Source organism: Schistocerca serialis, chromosome 1, assembly GCF_023864345.2.
Source record: "Schistocerca serialis cubense isolate TAMUIC-IGC-003099 chromosome 1, iqSchSeri2.2, whole genome shotgun sequence".
Taxonomy (NCBI): domain Eukaryota; kingdom Metazoa; phylum Arthropoda; class Insecta; order Orthoptera; family Acrididae; genus Schistocerca; species Schistocerca serialis.
Window position 1 is genome coordinate 319,995,113 of NC_064638.1, and position 6,812 is coordinate 320,001,924.

Sequence of the window (6,812 nt, forward strand, 5' to 3'; positions counted from 1 at the left end):
GAACTGAGAAACCCAAGTGACGTGGCACAGTTATTAGCACACTGCATTCACATTTCTCAGGACAATCGTTCACATTCATCCCTGACAATTCAGATTTAGGTTTTTTGTGATTTTCATAAATCCCTCCAGTCAGTGTAAGACTGGTTATTTTGAATGGGTTCAGCCCATCCCTAAAACAATCTGTGCTGGTGCTCCATCTCTAATGACCTCGCTATCTATGGGACATTAAACCCTGGTCTTCTTTTTTCTGAATTGGGAAAAAAAGTAATTTATGGTACAACTTGTCTAAAAAGAGGGATTGGTTGTTAGAACACTTGCTGGGGACTGGAGGTACATGTGGGGAGAAAAAATTACAGAGAGACTCCAGGGCATGAATCCAGTGAGTAGGTTAAAACGAATTTAGGTTGCAGTAGTTATTCAGAGAAGAGGAGGCTTGCTCAATCAGTCTTTGAACTGAAGATCCCAACAGCAGTGGGTAGGTGGTCAGGGGCTTTTGTGGCTAAAATTCTCAATCCTTTCTGTTTCACACTGTAGCTTAGTAAAAGATCAAGTAAGTCGTTTCTCCTTGCCTTATTATACGAGGGGCGTTTGAAAAGTCCGTGCAAACCTAAAAACTACTTACGTGTCTGGGGTAAACCGTTTTATATTTTTCGACATAATCTCCTTTTAGACTTATACACTTCGTCCAAAGCTGTTCTAATTTGTTGAACCATTCCGAATAACAGGAACTGTCCAAGTTCGCAAAATAGCTATTAGTTGCTGCAGTCACCTCCTCGTTTGAACAAAATCTTTGTCCCGCCAGCCATTTCTTCAAATTGGGGAACAAATAGTAGCCTGAGGGAGACAAGTCTGGCGAATAGGAGGGATGTGAAACGAGTTGGAATCCTATTTCCATTAATTTTGCGACCACAAGTGCTAAGGTGGGTGCTGGTGCATTGTCATGATGGAAAAGGACTTTTTTGCGGGCCAATCGCCGGCATTTTTCTTGAAGCTCGGTTTTCAAACGGTCCAATAACGATGAATAATATTCACCTGTAATAATTTTACCACTTTACAGATAGTCGATGAGGATTATCCCTTGTGAATCCCAAAAGACAGTCGCCATAACCTTTTCGACTGAAGGCATGGTCTTCACCTTTTTTGGTGCAGATTATCCCTTGGTACCCCAATGTTTAGATTGTTGTTTGGTCTCAGGAGTATAGTAATGTATCCATGTTTCATACAGAGTGACGAAACGAAGTTTAAAGTCCTACGGATTCTTCGCGAACAGCTACAAACGATCTTTGCAACACTTCACACGATTCCGTTTTTGGTCAACCGTGAGCAATCGCGGAACCCATCTTGCGGATACCTATTGTTGTTGTTGTGGTCTTCAGTCCTGAGACTGGTTTGATGCAGCTCTCCATGCTAATCTATCCTGTGCAAGCTCCTTCATCTCCCAGTACCTACTGCAACCTACATCCTTCTGAATCTGCTTAGAGTATTCATCTCTTGGTCTCCCTCTACGATTTTTACCCTCCACACTGCCCTCCAATGCTAAATTTGTGATCCCTTGATGCCTCAGTACATGTCATACCAATTGATCCCTTCTTCTAGTCAAGTTGTGCCACAGACTTCCCTTCTCACCAATCCTATTCAATACCTCCTCATTAGTTACGTGATCTACCCACTTAATCTTCAACATTCTTCTGTAGCACCATATTTCGAAAGCTTCTATTCTCTTCTTTTCGAAACTACACTCCTGGAAATGGAAAAAAGAACACATTGACACCGGCGTGTCAGACCCACCATACTTGCTCCGGACACTGCGAGAGGGCTGTACAAGCAATGATCACACGCACGGCACAGCGGACACACCAGGAACCGCGGTGTTGGCCGTCGAATGGCGCTAGCTGCGCAGCATTTGTGCACCGCCGCCGTCAGTGTCAGCCAGTTTGCCGTGGCATACGGAGCTCCATCGCAGTCTTTAACACTGGTAGCATGCCGCGACAGCTTGGACGTGAACCGTATGTGCAGTTGACGGACTTTGAGCGAGGGCGTATAGTGGGCATGCGGGAGGCCGGGTGGACGTACCGCCGAATTGCTCAACACGTGGGGCGTGAGGTCTCCACAGTACATCGATGTTGTCGCCAGTGGTCGGCGGAAGGTGCACGTGCCCGTCGACCTGGGACCGGACCGCAGCGACGCACGGATGCACGCCAAGACCGTAGGATCCTACGCAGTGCCGTAGGGGACCGCACCGCCACTTCCCAGCAAATTAGGGACACTGTTGCTCCTGGGGTATCGACGAGGACCATTCGCAACCGTCTCCATGAAGCTGGGCTACGGTCCCGCACACCGTTAGGCCGTCTTCCGCTCACGCCCCAACATCGTGCAGCCCGCCTCCAGTGGTGTCGCGACAGGCGTGAATGGAGGGACGAATGGAGACGTGTCGTCTTCAGCGATGAGAGTCGCTTCTGCCTTGGTGCCAATGATGGTCGTATGCGTGTTTGGCGCCGTGCAGGTGAGCGCCACAATCAGGACTGCATACGACCGAGGCACACAGGGCCAACACCCGGCATCATGGTGTGGGGAGCGATCTCCTACACTGGCCGTACACCACTGGTGATCGTCGAGGGGACACTGAATAGTGCACGGCACATCCAAACCGTCATCGAACCCATCCTTCTACCATTCCTAGACCGGCAAGGGAACTTGCTGTTCCAACAGGACAATGCACGTCCGCATGTATCCCGTGCCACCCAACGTGCTCTAGAAGGTGTAAGTCAACTACCCTGGCCAGCAAGATCTCCGGATCTGACCCCATTGAGCATGTTTGGGACTGGATGAAGCGTCGTCTCACGCGGTCTGCACGTCCAGCACGAACGCTGGTCCAACTGAGGCGCCAGGTGGAAATGGCATGGCAAGCCGTTCCACAGGACTACATCCAGCATCTCTACGATCGTCTCCATGGGAGAATAGCAGCCTGCATTGCTGCGAAAGGTGGATATACACTGTACTAGTGCCGACATTGTGCATGCTCTGTTGCCTGTGTCTATGTGCCTGTCGTTCTGTCAGTGTGATCATGTGATGTATCTGACCCCAGGAATGTGTCAATAAAGTTTCCCCTTCCTGGGACAATGAATTCACGGTGTTCTTATTTCAATTTCCAGGAGTGTATTTATTGTCCATGTTTCACTTCCATACATGGCTACACTCCATACAAATACTTTTAGAAACGACTTCCTGACACTCAAATCTATACCCAATGTTAACAAATTTCTCTTCTTCATAAACGCTTTCCTTGCCATTGCCAGTCTACATTTTATATCCTCTCTACTTCGACCATCATCAGTTAGCTATGTCATGTCCAAATGTTTATGCAAAATATAATGTACCCGTTCATTCGAGATTCCCACAGCACTAGCAATCTCACACACCTTAACTCATCCGTCATTCATCATCAGATCATGGATTTTATCAATGATTTCTGGAGTCATAACCTCCACAGGGCATCCAGAACGTTCAGAATCACTTGTGCCCATATGGCCACTGCGAAAATTGTGAAACTACTTATAAACTTTTCTAATCGAAGGTGCTGAGTCACCATAATGTTTATAAACCTTCTCTTTAATCTCCTGAGGAGTTTTGTCTTTCATAAAGTAATGTTTAATCAGCACATGAAATTCTTTTTCGTCCATTTTTTGACAGTCACTCGACTTCCTTGATTCACACGAATGCCAAACACAAATAAATAGACCAATATGGCTGAAAGTTGGTGTACGTTCTGTCCAAAGATGCTACTAACTAAACATGACCTCCATACGCACCGGTGGTGCCATCTCTTGGACTTTGCACGGACTTTTCAAACGCCCCTCCTATTTACGACAGTTACCGTTCGAGTTGTGATTGATTGTTGACAACAAACTTTGCAAATGCCCAACTGTCTAAACAGCTGCATGCACTAGATTGTAGTGTGGACACCACATATTTCCCATATTGCACCTTTATGTGTAACTAGCACTTTCTTTCTCAGTGATGAGCTACCCCAGAATACATCATAAGACGCTAGTGACTCTCTAAAATCGGTAAATCAATAATTGGAGGGCTCAGACATTTAAGAATATACGTAATGTGTGACTTACAGTTTCTGGTTCTTATCATAAAAGCAATTCAGTAATTTAAAATATTCTGTTTCCTACAATGATGTGCTGATGAAACATTTGTAGAGCGCAAAAGGTATCAATTAACACATATCACTGCCTCTCTTGCTAATACCAACCACGTTATGTAGTCACCAGAGTGTGCTGAAAATTTCCATCCTGTTTTGACAGCGAAGACTGACAATTAATGTGTCCAGTTAGTCTAAGTTCTGCTATATTCTGTGCATATCACTGTGTGCTCAAACTGACATATAGATATATGTATACTACATATATATATATATATATATATATATATATATATATATATATATATATATATATATATAAATACTCAACTTACACTGTAGGTAACTTATTATAATAAATTCTGGTTTTGGTGTAAAACAGATATTGCTGATGGTCACTGCCTGAAACTAGTCGAGTGAAATAAAATATTATTACAAAGCAGTTTTTGTTAAAAAATTAATGTATAGGATGACATGTTTACAATTCTCACAAGCTGCAGAGCACCAGTCTTACTAGACTTTCTTATTACTCCCAGATACGATAAAATGTGGTGTTCTCTCATGCCAAAAGCATTATCTAAAATAACATGAAACACATGCAAATGTTTCAACAAAGAATGTCTCTCCAATCAAGTTTCATCAAAATATCAAACATACTGGTATAAAAACAATGACAAAGGTAGCAAGGCACGTAAAACAAAGAAGTGAAGTGTTGTGAATAAAATATGAGATCCAAGCAAATACTGAAACATCGACTAATTAAATAAAAAGCTATATTTAGCATATACAGTAATAGGAGAGTTACTACCAACTCCTATATTTGACATAATTATGAAATCAGTTAATGAATATGACGAAAGTGAACATAAAAGGATGAGGCTTGGGCTTAAGAAAAAACTTGATGCATTAATCCAAAATTGTATTTACAATAGAACAGAAGTAGAATGTGACATAAAATTTAATTTTTTTGACAGAGTAAAAATTTGAATAGAATTTAATAATAATGAAATACATTTATTACAGAAAGGCCTTAACATCTCTTACTAACATTGCAAACATCACTGCACAAATGAAAATAGCAGTTGAGACAGCTGAACTTACAACACTGGAAAGATGTCCAAAGTGATTAGAAAACACAAATATCATAGTAAAAATAATAAATTATTCAATAAATAAGAAAGTATTTGCACAATTTGTGAAACAGTTAAAACAAACAGTGCTATAGTACTCAGAACAGACGAGAGAAATACAGTAGTGGTCATGTCCCAAACAGACTAAACACATAAAACTTAGGATTTTCCAGTAAAAGCAATGTTACATGCATAGCAACAGACCCAACCAAACGGTTCCAAGTTCTAATTAAGAAATTCTTGAATAAAACTGTTTTTTTATTCAGTGAAAGAGAAAAAACATACTGTACCATAATGAGCCCTTCTGCATTAAGATTTTTATACCAATCAAAAATCTTAAACAAAACATCCTGACACACCTATATGAGCAGTCCGGCATACCAGGTTAGTAAAAATATTTTAAAAAAATTAAGTTGTATTATGACTCAAAAATATGTACATGTTTATCAGTACACAGTAAAGAATTCAATCGACCTGATGTAACAAATTAAGGATGTTCATATCGCAGAGAATTCAAAATTTATTTCTTTAGATATTTCATCATGTACACTAACATAAAAATTAATGAAACTATTGAATCTGTTGAACATAATTTGCATACACATGGTAAAATATGTGCAGATGAAATAGAAGAATTTATTACTTTATTGAAATTGACAGTCTCCCATAACTATTTTAAGTCTGACAACCAAGTATGTATACAAAAACATTTGGAAATTGCCTTGTTTACAATCGAACATGAACAAGATAGTATGATAAATTTTCATAACTTCAAACTCACAAAAATGGAACAAGGCACAAATTCAACATCTACGAAAAAGAAAGAAACACAGACTGTACAGTACATAATAGCACCTGTCCTCCAAAAGCACACAAAAAAGCATATTTTTTGAACCTGTATAGAAAGACTAACAACGTTTCCATTGGCTAAGGAAGCTATAGTACCTGAATTAAATTACAGCAAGATCAATAGCAAATTATAACATGTGCAACCTCACCACAGTCGACAAATTTTATACCAAAAAAACTATACACAAATCAAAAGAAGACTGTATTACCTTAACAAGGACAAATTATACCAAACATACACAATTCACTGTCATACCATAGAGGGAAAATTTTTAAATAAAATCAGAGTTGCAGTCCAAAAAAGTAACCTAAAAAATAGGCTTCAGATCACAAAAGACATTGTGGTCACAGACTTGTAGCTCAGAATAGTCCTGTAAATCTGCATGTTCAGTTGTTTTGTAAATTAAAATGTGATAACTATTAGAAATTTTACATAGCAGAAGCTGGACGAAAGTTCTAAAAAAGATTTAAAGAACATCTGAAGCTAAGTGTCATGAATCTGTCTCCCTTAAGTACACACTTAAAAGAACAACATCACACAGCCAGTGACATGACACATCGCGTATTAATCCTACATTTTGCCCAAATAGGCTGTTTACTAACTATCATTGTAAAGCGTCATGAGCGTGTGGAAAACAATCATTTATTCATTCTCTTCCAGCTGAGGCCAAGAATGCAAATCT